Genomic DNA, 15147 nt, shown 5'->3' with positions numbered 1-15147 from the left:
AGGGTGAGAAAGAGGTGGAGAGAGAAAATGAGAAAGTGAGAGAGAGAGAGGAAGAAAGATGACTTCTATGTGGACAAGTTCCATGTGTCTGGATTAATAACGTGGCGAGCGGTATGCTTCAACGTGACCACCTCTTGGCTTTGAGAAAACAGCTTCCCATGTGCCTCAAGAAAAATTCTGAAGAACCCAATCGTCACTTCTTTTTATCCTGTCAGCCACAGGAGAAATCTTCCGTTCATTGGGAAATCAGACAGGAAACACAATAAAATGCCTCCAGAAAGAGGGCTGAGAAGTTAAGAGTATGCACAGAATCCAGAGAGGGTCTTCATTGACCATATATTCCAACCATTTTATTTTAACAGATGAGAAAAGCTTGGCTCAGAGAAGTGAAGGAGCAGGACAAGTTAACAGCCAGTCAAAGGCAGAACGAAGGCTAGAATCCAGTTCTTCTGATTGGACCAAATACAAATGAAGCAATATGACAAATGAGTACAAGGATTACATGTACTTAGTAGCCATGTATCCATAATTTCCTTTCGTCCCTCCTCCAGTCCTTAGTGAAAGAGGTATGGCATTTGAATGCAAATTGCAGGGGGTGTGGGCAGGTAATATTTTGCATCGATCTTTGAAGAGAGCCTGCTAAACATACTCTGTGGGACACTAAACTGTAGAGGTCTAAATGTTATTGAAGAAAAGGAAGGAAAGATGCAAGGGAGGGAGGGAAGGACAGAAGGACAGAGGGAGGACAGAGAAAGAGAGAGAGAGAAAGCTGAAATTTTTAACCTCAAATTACGTTGTTGAAAATGAACAAATTTGGACCCTATATGAACCTTAATGTGATGCCTCCTTTGCTTTACTAGGTTATAAATGATATGAAATTTGTGTGAAAACTTTTAATATTTCAATTCCTAAGTCTAAGAAGCTAATTTTATAATCTTTTCTACATTTTTCTAGTCTTCCAATTCTAGTAATTTTCTAATATCAAGAAAGAAACGGATTATGAATTCAGAAATAGGTAACCAATGAAAAGAGAGATGATAAATGCAAGCTATTATGATTTTAGCTCTAGTATTCCCTTCCCAAATGATATTTCAACCCTAGAGCCTTCTCAACCCACGCCCCAATCCACTGACATTTATTTATTTATTTTTATTTATTTTTATTTTTTGCGGTACGTGGGCCTCTCATTGCTGTGGCCTCACTGACATTCATTTTTAACTCTCCTTTACAAACCCATTCCGACACAAATTTAGAGAAAAATCTATGTAAAAGATTTCAAATTGTTATTCATCTCACAGTAACATGTTTGACTAAATTCAAGTTCTCAGGAAAAGACAACACTGAGTGAAGTCTTCCATGCAAACTTACATCTCCAAGCTTTCAAAAAAAAAAAGAATGCTTATGTCAACAGATACAATTTTACATGAGAAACAAACAGCTTTCATGCACATTTACACCCACCAACAGAGAAAACAATCTAGCCTAGAGCAACCTACTTTTCCTAAAATTATGGGTACCCTATGCAAGTTGAAAATGTCTGTTTGAAAGCTTTAAAGCCAGAATTAATTTTGTTTGTTTTAAGATAGCCACCAAGTATCTTTCCTCTTAACAGGAAATTAGTTCTTTGGATCTGGGCACATTGCAACTTTGAAGTTTGGATAGATCAATTGCCTCTCTTTCTATATTTCATGCTCTCACACTCAAAATGGCTGGCTCAATTTAGATAACATTTTCCTCCAAACACCCCTCATTGTAAAGCACAGTGTGACTGCTCAGAAAGTTATGAGTCATGGAAAAGAGGAGGTTATAAAGCCTTTCTCCTCTAAACTAAATAAAAGCATTTATTGCCAACCACAGGAGAGGAAAGTCAAATCAGTCCTCCTGCAAGCCAATGAATCAGTTCTATAGCCTCCCACAAGATTCTTCTCAAATAATTTGCAAAAGAATTAGCACAGCCTTCACCAAAGGAGTTGAAAAAACATCCCACTGTGTTTCTATAATTCACTGATGAATTTATGAGAGTTGATAATTTTCTTGTCAACAGAAAGATCCAACTTCACTCTTTTCCAATTCAGTTTTGTATGTAAGTGATACCTTGCAGTTTAAATAATAAACCTTAATCAAGTAATGAAATAAGGTAACCCCTGGCATTTTACTATGTCATAACAAATTCAACCCCACCACCTCCCCAGACTATCTCAGGACCAATGTATACTTAGTCCACAGCCAAGGGATTCGTGGGCCTTTAATCCCGTCAGGCTGGGGAGAAAAGACGAAGAGAGACAATGAATGGTCCAAGCCTTCTCTTTCCCCCATGCCTTTCTCCAGTGTTTTCCGCCAAGAAAGCAAAGGAGTTTTTCAAACATTTTCACGATAGTAATCTATTCACAGGGACCCAAAAGAAAGTAAGAGTCCATGATTCTTCTTAATATAGAGAAATAAATACTACCACTAGCTACTACTAGGTGAGTGCCTCTTCCACAGAGGTAAGCATTTATTTGTTTGTTTGTTTTTGCTAAGTTGTTCATTTTTTAAATATAAATTTATTTATTTAGTTTTGGCTGCGTTGGGTCTTCGGTTGCTGCACACGGGCTTCCTCTAGTTGTGGCGAGCGGGGGCTACTTCTCATTGCGGTGGCTTTTCTTGTGGAGCAGGGGCTCCAGGCGCACGGGCTTCAGTAGTTGTGGCACATGGGCTCAGTAGTTGTGGCTTGCGGGCTCTAGAGCGCAAGCTCAGTAGTTGTGGTGCACGGGCTTAGTTGCTCCGTGGCATGTGGGATCTTCCCAGACCAAGGCTCGAACCCGTGTTCCCTGCATTGGCAGGCTGATTCTTAACCACTGCGCCACCAGGGAAGTCCAGCATTTATTATTTACCTAGTTTTCCACTCAAGGGCTATCCCCACCCCCACCCCTACCTCCATCCCAACCCCCAGCCGCATCACCCAGTCCACTGCCAGGGCAGAAGGCAGCACGCACTGATCTGACTTGTAACGTGGCTCCAGGAAAGTAGTGCGTCAGGTGACCAATCACGGGCCGCCCTCTAGCGGTGCCTCGACAGTTCCTCTGAAGACCACAACTTGGGGTAAGTGGTAGAGGCACGTGGCTCAGGCATGTGCCAACTGACACCACGCTAAATTCACCTGTGGGCTCTCCCATCAGTTCCACCTGTCACACACGTGGATGGGGGGTGGTGCATGTTTCACCTGAAAGACAGTGCCTGACATTGACAAATCAAATTCCAGGAATCTCAGGCCCAGTTGGTGTCCACACCAAGAAGCACCCACTTTTTTAGGAACATCCTCAGATCACAGCAAAATATTAGGGGTGAATGAGTTGGTGGAAACGAAGGGCCTAGACTTTCCCCTGCTTGGGCCCACTCCATCCTTCAAAGCTCTACAGAGGATTTTATTATCCATTTTGTATTAATATTTATTTCCACACCCAACACTGCAACACATGTTGTCTTCAAAAAACTCCTTAGGCAAATGGTAATTTTCCATCATATCACAAGGTTATGCAGATGTCACTGGTAACTGTAGCACCCTACGATTTTGCACATATGTATTCCTTTTATAAGTATTACATTCAATTTTGAAAAGCTTACCTACCTGAGGTCCAGATCTGGATTCCTCCCTCCAACTAGAAAAAGTAATAGAACTAGTAAATTTGTGTGTGTGTGTGTGTGTGTGTGCACGCACGTGTGTGTATATGTGTAGGAGAAGATTGTTAGGAATGGAAAATGAAAATTCTGGGAAAGACTAGTCGTTCAATCAACACAGCCCCCCGGCCTAGGTTAAGAAATATCTTAGGTCTGAATGGTGCTTTACAAGCACATCTTTATAGTTTATAAGCATATCTGTTTCTTCACAAGAAGCCTCATGTTGCCTAAAACTACCAAGATGTGCCGTGGTTTAGTACAAGTTGTAAACAGAATCCTATACCCAAGTACCATGCTTCTTCAGGCAGTCTGCACTGTGAGTAGATCTTTATCCCCCGACATTCACAAATGTGGGAGAGAGCTGGGAGAAATCTTATGACCCTAAAGAGTCTTAAAGTCTCTAAGCCAAAGTAAACAGGCCAAATGTGCTAATCATCAGACAAGTGTAGAAGGCTGAGACCTCCACTCAGAGCTTTATGAAGATATTCTCAAGTTCACTTTATCGCACGTAGGATTTTCAAGATATGAAATTCACTAAAGCACAAACGGAATAGAATCGCGTGGGTATAATCCTCACATATTTCTGCCAGCTGGGATCCTGGATGTTGAGATGTGACCGCCTCTCCATGGGCCTGAAACCACCAATCTGTTTCACCTGGGTCACTGCACAGCCATCAGATGGGAGACACTATGTGGTCACTACCCTAACAAAAAAATCCAAAGCCCCGACGTCTAGGGAAAAGGCTACAGCTCCCATTTCCAATCTCCCGAGCCACCCCAGTCCCTCTGCGATGGAGTATCAATAGAGAGACCAAATGAATTGTTCACTTAATTGTGCTGTGCAAGCTGAATAATTGCATGCTTTCCAGAAAGGCTTTGTAACCAGTGAGATGGCGCTGGATCTGCCAAAACCTTTACCTTGAAGCCAACATCCTTTCTTTCTCCAGGCTCTCTCCTATCACAAATAATGGCAATCCTGGTATTATTTCCAGAGAAGGCAAAACCATGGCAGGAACATCAAAAATCATGTCTTTCAAAATGGAAAGATTTCCATGAAGCTGCTGCTGAGAACTGCTATCTCCACATATGCCAATGGGAAACCTTTAGTCACAAACCCGGATTTAGTGCATTACACACTGAAACAGCCAACAAATGGCAACATGAATCTACCTTTAGGGTGAGCAGAATTGGTCCATTAAATATAATGACCACATGTGAAAGAGGATACAAGAAATGTGATGAGGTAAAGGCTTCAAAGACATGGTTCAACATTGAGAAGTCTGATCTCAATTTTGGAGATCCATTGGAGACCCTGATCTCCAGCCATCCACCCCTCTTCCCAGAGGCAACCACTGTTTCTTGTTTCCTTCCAGACCAGAGATCTAAATATTTTTTATACTCTATTTTATAATAATTTTCCTTCAATATGTTCTTGCCTATTTACGACCTTGTTTTTATCTCTTGCAACAGTTTTTCATTAATAATAATCAGGGTCTTTTCTCCTGGATAGGTCTATGTTTATATAGTTTGAGATTCTCCAATTGGCGGTTTCTTCTCAGATGCGATAATCCCCCATGATACAGTTTAATCAACATGTCTCACTAACAGGATTAGGACTTTAGAAAAAACAGTATGCATCAGGATCTGACAAGAATGCAAAGCTGCTATTTTTCTGCAAATATCCTTCAAAAAACCAAGAGATTTAAAACAAGTAGAAAATACAGTGTGGAGCGGCCACCAAACCAAAGTTCTAAGCGGGTTTAAGTTTCGACAGGACAGTGTTATCGTGATTCAAGCGCCAGCTGGCTTGGATGTTGAAACATCAACCGCTTCTGATTTTTCAGGTTTAGATTGGTCCAGAGCGATACAGTTCTGCTTTTCAAAAGTTTGCTTTATACCACTTTGCTTTTACAAAAGACCTACATTCGTACCTGTTTGCACTAATCAAAAGAAATCGGAAAAGGATTTTCGTTTTTATGAAAAAGAGAAAACAGCGTTTAGCATTTGTTCTGCAGGCAGCTGTTACAGAGGCAGCTCGAACCCTAAGCAGGGAGAGTGGCACCTCCAAGCTCCTTCCCCAGGAAATACACTGGGCATCTCAGCGTCAAGCTGCCACAGCTCTGAACTGTGCCTGTGCTTTATCTCAGTTTATTTTGTGCATCCATTAGCAACATGTATCCTAAGTTAATTACTCCTTCACGTTCAGCCATTTCAGCTCAGGAAGGGTTTCATAGGAATGCTCTACTTTCTGATAGCAGGGGAAACCTGTATTGGCCTGAGTGTTTAGAAGTGGGAAAGAGATGATGGATGCTGGGAGGGAAGCTAAGCAGGGTGCCACCCACAGTCGGAGAGGCCTTCCAAAGAGTCCTTGCTATGAGAATACCCAAAAGGAAGGTAACATGCACATTTCAAACACTCTAGGTCAATTTTTTTCCCTTCCCAAATCCAACTGAGGCTACGGATAGTTAGAGAGGAAAAAAAAAAAAAGACCTAGGTTCTAGTTCTGGTTTTGTCATGAATTCAATGTACCCTTGGCCTAATCACCTTCAATTCACTCTCCCCATTTATAAAATGAGGACCTTGGCCGTGATGAGCTCTGAAGCCCTTTTCACCTTTAACCTTCTCAATCCAAGATGCAATTTCTCTCCATATATTGACTTATATGCCTGTCATATGGGCATAATTTTTTTTTATTTCCCACACATTTATTTGCCATGAAACAACAAATTTTGCATAAATATTTTAAAATCCTCATCAGGGAAAAGAAGTGATGGTAGTGGAGAGCTGTCACTTTGAAGATGTCCACCATCCATTCCCCCTCCTTGGCAGCACCTGGGTTTCTTTAGGGGGAAGTATTTGTGTACAACTGGGGGGAGATAAGTCCAAGTGTCTATCGCCTCCCCCAGTACAAAAGCTTAAGAGGAAACTGGAAGTTCCTTCTGCCAGATTCTCCTCTCATAAATCAATACATCCATAGGATGGACATGTGACCCATCAAATTTTCTCCCTCAGGACTCTGAATCTGTAGAACAACGCAAGAACAAGAGAAACAGCTGGAGTTCATTCACTCCAGAACTGATACCCAGGCAAGACTATTGAGTAATTCCTGCTACAAGGCTTTCTATTGTTTCATTCTGAAGTTTTCCCTCCAATTCTACAAACGACCCTGTATCCTCCCAATAAATTCTTTTTTCTGTTTAAGTTGGTGGTTTGCTGCATAACAATCCACTCCAAAACTTAATGGCTTAAAATATTAACAATTTATTTACTCACAATTCTACAGATTGGCAATTTGGGTAGGGCTCAGCTGGGATGGCATATCTGTGCTCCATGTGGTACCAGCTGGATTCATTTAAACATCTGCAGTCAGTGGGTAGATCTGCTGGGGGCTGACTGACCCTGGATTGCCTCAATCACTCACTTATTCGGAAGCTGGCTGGAGTTATCAACTAGAACACCTCAGTTCTCCATGTGGCATCTCACCTTCCAGTACGCTAAACTGGAGAAATGTTCAGAGAGAACAAAAGCAGAAGCTGCAACTTCCCTTATATCACATTCTATTGGTCAGATACTTTTTTTTTTTTTTAGTTTTTATTGGAGTATAGTTGCTTTGCAATGTTGTGTTAGTTTCTACTGTACAGCAAAGTGAATCAGCTATACATATACATATAGCCCCTCTTTTTTGGATTTCCTTCCCATTTAGGTCACCACAGAGCACTGAGTAGAGTTCCCTGAGCTATGCAGTAGGTTCTCATTAGTTACCTATTTTATACATAGTATCGATAGTGTACATATGTCAATCCCAACCTCCCAATTCATGCCATCCGCGCTCCCCCATCAGATAGTTTAAAACCAGCCCAGATTTAAGGGGTGGGAGAAGAGACTTCATCTGATAATGGGAGGAGTGACAAAGAAACCTTCCCTGCCAGTGCAGGGGACACGGGTTCAAGCCCTGATCCGGGAAGATCCCACATGCCGTGGAGCAACTAAGCCCGTGAGCCACAACTACTGAGCCTGCACTCTAGAGCCTGCGAGCCACAACGACTGAGCCTGAGTGCCACAACTACTGAAGCCTGCTCGCCTAGAGCCCGTGCTCCGCAACAAGAGAAGCCACCGCAATGAGAAGCCAGTGCACCGCAACAAAGAGTAGCCCCGGCTCGCCACAACTAGAGAAAGCCCACGTGCAGCAACGAAGACCCAACGCAGCCAAAAAATAAACAAATAAATTTATAAAAATAAATAAATTATTTTTTTAAAAAAAATGAAAGACAGACCTCGTTCTTACTGTATTAAAGAAGGAGTTCAATTTAACTCAAACACTACTAGGCTCCAACAGTTTTCATCTTTGCCACTGCAAGGTCAGCAGACTAGTACTAAATGCAAGCAAACAAGAGGGGAGGAGGGAGGACTGAAGAAACAACTGCGTTTTAACCTTTCCACATAGGCCTAGAGGAAAATAGAGCACACCAAACCCAAAGGTCATACAAAAGTAAGGAAAGATATTGTCCAAATTAAGTAGCTCTTTTTACTACTCTTTACTTCCAAGGCCAGAAGGAAAATGTTTCCATACAGCTTTCCAGGAATGTGGCTGGTAGTCTCCCAATATCCACTTTCTTTTCTTTCTTAGTAACAGAACGCCAATTTTTGGCTGGTTATGCTGCTACCCAGAATATTTCCCAGTTTCCCTTGCAGCTAGTTGTGTCCACATGATTTAATACTGCCCAGTGAAATGTAAGTGAAAAGATTGAGGGGATTGGGGGGAACTCCTTAAAAGGAGCTTGTTCTATTAGGAGAAGCAACCTTTTGTCCTTCCTACCGTCTAGAATGTGGGCAAGATATTAGAACGTCATGTTAAACTATGAGGCAATGTTGAGAATGGAAGCCAGGCATTGGGATGGTGGAACATAAATACCGACGGAGCCTGAGTCCTACGTGGTGTTATGCAAACATCATACCCAGCTCTGGGCTGCCTCTCTCCACATGACTTTATGTGTATTTAAGCCACTCTTTCTTACCCACATCTGAATACAGTTCCTAACTGACAAAATGAATACTCTTATCTAGTCAATGGGCTATGTCAGTGACCCAAGCAACAGTGACTGACTTTTACACAACAAAGGTCCCAAATGAGTCAGAAACACATAGGCAAAACAGTACCCTCCACATGGTGTTGGATATTTAGGGGAACAAAACTTATGGTTGTTTTGTAAAGTCCTAAAACAGATTCAAATAATCAAAACTCAAACACAGACCTGGCTTAAGAACTGTTTGGACCAAAGAAAAAGGGGCAGGGATGAGAGGGAGGGAAAGTACTAGCTCACAGCAAGCTTGCTATGAATCAGAAAGTGTGGATGGGAACTAGAAGCCCCAAAATATAATTCGGTATAAGGCTGCCCTCATATGAGTGTCTAGAGGAAAACAAAGGAGGTCCTAGCGCAGTGCTAGTCTCACGTTAAAAAGGACATTTAACAAACAAAAGTAAATTGAGGTGACAGCAACCAAGGTGTCTGGATTCCCCATTTTGTGAAGGATGGGAGAAGGAACTGGAGTTATGCACCTGGGGGCAAAGAAGACAGAGAAGAGATATGATTGGTGTTTCAAATACGTGAAGAGCTATCTTGTAGAAGAGAACTTTGCTTTAATCTGCATGGTTTCAAGCATTAGAACCAATGAGTGAAATAAAAATAAAACATATTTCAACTTAATAAAAGAAAAAACCTTCTGAGAATTAGAACTTTCGAAAACTGGAATGCACCACTTTGTAAGGTAGTGCGTTATTTGACATGGTAGTGGATTTTTTTAAAAGTAGGGACGATAATGGAATTCAGGACTTCTTCTGAAACTCAGGATAGGAAATAAAACACTGTTGTATCTTGGGCTTCCCTGGTGGCACAGTGGTTGAGAGTCTGCCTGCCGATGCAGGGGACATGGGTTCGTGCCCCGGTCCGGGCGGATCCCAAGTGCCGCGGAGCAGCTGGGCCCATGAGCCATGGTCGCTGAGCCTGCGCGTCCGGAGCCTGTGCTCCGCAGTGGGAGAGGCCACAACAGTGAGAAGGTCCACGTACCGCAAAAAACAAACAAACAAACAAAAAAACACTGTTGTATCTTGAAATCCTTGAAAAAATGAAGTGATTTTGATTCTAAGGTGACTATCAATGAAGAATAAAGAGGAAGGGAGCTCTGCATCGGATGGGAAACTAACCGGGCACCCCTTCTATTCTCACTGTGCTATTAATACTGCTATTAATAATTAGTATTTTCCTGTTACATGTGAAGTAGTTAATAGGCAATGATGCAGGTGTTGAACAAATGTTTCCTGAGGAAAATCATAATGATTGTAGTGGCCAGAACTCTTCCACCTGTAAGTGGATGAAACAAGCTCAGAATAGTCTGGGCATAAAATAAGAAATTCAATGGCAGGGGTAATGTCATTTCAGGCTCAAACAATAGGGTCAGAATCTTTCTCCATCTCTTGGATCAATTTTCTCCGAGCTGGCTTCAATCTCAGGCAGACTCTTACCATGTAGAAGCCCAGACCACCTCTGTCAGCTTCATACTTCATTCCCTATAGAAATTTCAACGGGGCTTCCCTGGTGGTGCAGTGATTAAGAATCCGCCTGCCAATGCAGGGGACACGGGTTCGATCCCTGGTTCGGGAGGATCCCACATGCCGTGGAGAAACTAAACCCGTGCACCACGACTACTGAGCCTGTGCTCTAGAGCCCGCGAGCCACAACTACTGAGCCCGCGTGCCTAGAGCCAGTGCTCCGCAACAAGAGAAGCCACCGCAGTGAAAAGCCTGTGCACCGCAATGAAGAGTAGCCCCCGCTTGCCGCAACTAGAGAAAGCCGCTCGCAGCAACAAAGACCCAACACAGCCAAAAATAATAAATAAATAAAATTTTAAAAAAAAAGAAATTTCAATGGACAGAGAACTCCTTTTACTCAAAAGTCTTACAGTTGACTTGGACTAACCTGGCTTCAAACACAGCCCATTGTTTACCCAATTACTGTGGGCTTTGGCCAGGCTTGGGTCACATGAACTGAGAATACGGCAGGGGTGGTTTCCACAAGGAAAAGAAACTTCTGATGTAAGGATGCTGTGAAGTTAAAAATAATAAATGGCCACTACAGTGACAACAATGAAGGTGGTAGATTTTTTTAATGGCAACTTCAGTGGAATTCGGGGCCTATTCTGAATCTCAAAATAGGAAATAGAAATACTGTTTTATCTAAAAATCCATGAGAATACGAAGTGAATTTGATTCTACAACTTAATCTAAAATCCTAATGCTCAGGCAAATAATAATTTTAACATGTCTGTCTTTTCACCAATTCCCTCTTTTTTTCTTAAGATGCCTCTGTTCACAGACAGCCTCATCACACAAAGTAATAGCAAACGAAGAGAAAAGCATAAAATGTTTACTGAAGTGGATGAAGTCACGGCATGTAAAGAAAAATTATTCATTAATAGCTGAAAAAATCCTTCTCTATATTTAATATTTAGGTGACATATTTCCATTTCAAGTGAAGTAGACATTATAGTCATGAACAGCAAACAGAAACACAAACTCCATTTATTTGTAAAATAAACTCATTTTCTTTTCATATCAATGCAAAAAATGACCCGATGCCATATGTTCCATCTGCCATGATGCTAAGACAGCAAAGCTATACAATTTCTAGATCATTAACTTGTCTTCCTATTTTTCCATGTCTTACGGTTCTGCTAGGTAAGTGTTCGTTCATTCACTTTGATAATGCTACCTTTTATAGGTTTGGTATTTCATTTGCTCAATTACTCCATGCAAAACTGCAGCAGCCAGTGAGTGCGTGTGTGGGAAAGAAAAGGACCCACCCCACAGTTTCTCTAAAAGAACAAGAACTCAAGACTACACTTCCAATGGTTTCAAACAAAAGGGGGTTTTGTCTTTTGCTAGTCTCAAGTTTGAAAAAGGCATCTATACCCCCTCATTTTATATCATTGGAGCCAGGCTGAATGCCACAATATTCAGGACAGCACAATGGTACAATATAGCAGCATGTCAGCTCTGTAAGTAGTGGGTGGCAAGATGGGGAAGAGGAAAGTGTCCCTATAGTCACCTGGGAATCATGGAAGGGTCAATGGAAGGGAACAGGAGCAATCATGGGTCCATAGGTTATCTGCATAAACTCAGAGAAGTAGAATTCTGCAAATAAATCCCAAAATTAGACCTGAAAAATATAATTCAGGGTCATTGCAATGATACGAGAGAGAGATCCTGAGGTTAAAGCAGCTGTGTATCATCCCTGAGTTTTCCATTTTTATTACATTGCTTAGCTATCCACAGAGTTTTCTTTGGGCCAGTTTAATCTATTCAAAATGGCTGCATGAGACTGAGACCATTATGAAAAAACTGTGCTCAACTTCTGAGACAAGCTGTAGAATTCACACTAAATAGCCCAGTCTATGTGACTTAGAATATAAAGTCATCAGTAGATGCTTACCCAAGAAATCAAACAGGAACTAGTATACAAGCTGCACACGAAACATGTTAAGAGGATGAAGGAGCAAAGTAGTAAGAGGTTTAAGAGAACGCAGCAACTCATGACAGGTGCATGCTTACACGATTAAATTTACTACTTCTTTTTTGGAGATAAACTCAGGAGTTTATAAAATGAACAGACATAATAATAACTACAAAAACGCCATCATGATTTATTGAGCATGAATAAATCATTTAAAAAATCCAGCATTGGGGGACCTCATTGAGTTCTTTCTATAAGTAGGCACTAATAGCATCTCCAGTTTATAGAAGAAAGTGGATCTCTGAGAATTCTGTGTAATTTCTTTAAAATCACACAACTAGCAAAGGCAGAGCGAGGATTTTAACTCTGCCAGTCTGATTCCCAATTCTGTGCTTCTAACCACCAGTGTTTTTTTCTTAAGCACTTTGCATGAACTCACTCATTCAAGTCTCATAACAATCCCGATAAAGTGGAAATTATTATTTCTGTTTTTCTAATGAGAAAATCAAGATGATAAATCATTTGTTCTAGGTCACACGGCTGGCCAGTGGCAGAGCCACCACTGGAACTCATGTCTGTCTGACATTAGAGCTCACTTTCATAGATAATGTCACAGGCTGCTACTTGCCCATCAAAATCTATTCTCCTCTTCTTCCTGGGTATGAGTCTGCTTAGCCAAAAACTACACTTCTGCGCTTCCTTTGCAGTTATGTATGACCATTTGACTAAGTGCTTACCAAAGGAACATGAGTGGAAGTGATGTGTGCAACTTCTGAGTCAAAAGGAACTCCGTGGTCACAGACCTCCTCTTTCTCTTTCTCATGAACTGGACCTCAGAATAGCAGGGGCAAAGCTTCAATCATACAGACAAGGACTATATCCTAAGGGATGACAAAGTGCAAAAGTTGGAGGAGGGACTTCCCTGGCAGTCCAGTGGTTAAGACTTCGCCTTCCAATGCAGGGGGTGCAGGTTGGATCCCTGGTCAGGGACCTAAGGTCTCACATGCGTCGAGGCCAAAAAGTCAAAATATAAAATAGAAGCAATATTGTAACAAATTCAATAAAAGATTTTAAAAGTGGTCCACACCTAGAGAGTGTCATACTGAGTGAAGTAAGTCAGACACAGAGAGAGAAATATCGTATGATATCGCTTATAGGCAGAATCTAAAAAGAAATGATACAAATGAACATATTTACAAAACAGAAACAGACTCACAGACTTAGAGAATGAACTTATGGTTACCGGAGTGAGGTGGGTGTGTGTGCAGGGAGGCTGGAGGGAGGGATAGTTAGGGAGTCTGGGATTGACATATACACACTGCTATAATTTAAAAGGATAACCAACAAGGACCTACTGTGTAGCACAGGGAGCTCTGCTCAATGTTACGTGGCAGCCTGGATGGGAGGGGAGTCTGGGGGAGAATGGATACATGTATATGTATGGCTGAGTCGCTTTGCTATGCACCTGAAACTATCACAACATTGTTAATCGGATATACTCCAATATAAAATAAAAAGTTAAAATAAAATGGATAAATAATTTGTGGTTAAAAAAAAAAGTGGTCCACATCAAAAAAAAAAAAGAGACTTTCAGAAAAAAAAAAAGTTGGAGGAGCCCAATTTCCTGAATGACTGTATAAAGCACAGCTGCCCCATATATCTGGACCACCTTGGAACCGTTATATGAGAGAGAAACAAATTTCTACATTGCTAAACCACTGTACTTTTAGAGTGTCTTGTTACAGCAGCTTAGCTGAACTCTAATATAGCCAGCAAGTACTATCACACAAGCAAGGAAAAGATGCCACAGACTTAGATAAGAAGGCAGGCATGAGGGTGTGAGGGAGTCAGTGAGACTAATATTCGAATTACTTACCCTTTCTACGAAATCTCCATTGTAGAATATTCTTCATTCCTAAAGACAAAAAAAAGTATTCTGAACAAAAGATACCTGTAAAACATCATCTAATGAAAAAAGCAAAACAAGACAAAAACAACAACCTGGAATGTAACAGCAAGTACTGGGAAAGTGGTGAGATTTTCATTTCTTGTTTTTACATTGCTTTATGACACTTCAGCTGACTAAGAATCTTTTTGAAATGATATCTAAATTGGCTCTCTGTAGAATTCATTAGAACAACCAAGCTAGAATCCATTAGAACGTAAGAAAACAAAATCCCCTTTAAAACAGGTGTACTGAAATGAGCCCAAATCATAATACTGTAACATACTAAGTCAGTATATCTGGACATCACTTCAATTATCTTCATTTCATCTCTACACTGTGTGTTGCCTCTCTTGGACGTGTTGTTCTGGGTCATACAATGCAACCTCCTTTGTCATCTCTTTGAAAGATATCAGGAAATATTGTAGGGGCCAATCTTCAATTATACACCCACCCCGTGAGTCTGTGGTTACCCAAAGAACCCATGGGATCTTCCAACTGAATCTGAGAAACCTTAAGTTTTAATTTTTTAAAGTAAAAAAAAAGCATTCCTGTGGAAAGTAGTTTTCATATATTTAAAGATCCACTAAAATGATCATAACGTTTAACTCCACATCTGGGTGCTTATTTTAAAGAAATGATAAAAAGTATTATATTTGTGAAGATGTTCACTGAAGCATTTTCAAAAGGGGAGAAAACTGTAAACCAAATATAAAACAGCGTGAAAAGATAGTTAAATAAATGATGGTTCATCCCTAGGGGAAACACAAGGCTGATATTTAAAAACAAATCCAGGGCTTCCCTGGTGGCGCAGTGGTTGAGAATCTGCCTGCTAATGCAGGGGACACGGGTTCGAGCCCCGGTCTGGGAGGATCCCATATGCCGCAGAGCAACTAGGCCCGTGAGCCACAACTACTGAGCCTGCGCGTCTGGAGCCTGTGCTCCGCAACAAGAGAGGCCGCGATAGTGAGAGGCCCGCGCACCGCGATGAAGAGTGGCCCCCATTTGCCACAACTAGAGAAAGCCCTCACACGGAAA

The 15147-nt window shown here is 41.3% G+C and overlaps 1 long non-coding RNA gene across 2 annotated transcripts in view; it reads right to left on the bottom strand.

Moving 5' to 3' along the window:
• Positions 1-15147, bottom strand: part of LOC117197586 (uncharacterized) — a 102748-nt gene that overhangs the window by 47396 nt on the left and 40205 nt on the right. For both annotated transcript variants that reach the window (XR_007478993.1, XR_007478992.1), the window contains exon 2: positions 14041-14079. This is a non-coding gene — a long non-coding RNA (uncharacterized LOC117197586). The remainder of the gene's footprint in view (positions 1-14040; positions 14080-15147) is intronic.

The sequence above is a fragment of the Orcinus orca genome, chromosome 8, assembly GCF_937001465.1.
Source record: "Orcinus orca chromosome 8, mOrcOrc1.1, whole genome shotgun sequence".
NCBI classification, from domain to species: Eukaryota; Metazoa; Chordata; class Mammalia; order Artiodactyla; family Delphinidae; genus Orcinus; species Orcinus orca.
The sequence above is the reverse complement of the archived record's forward strand: the minus strand, read 5'-3'. Positions and strand labels throughout refer to the sequence as shown.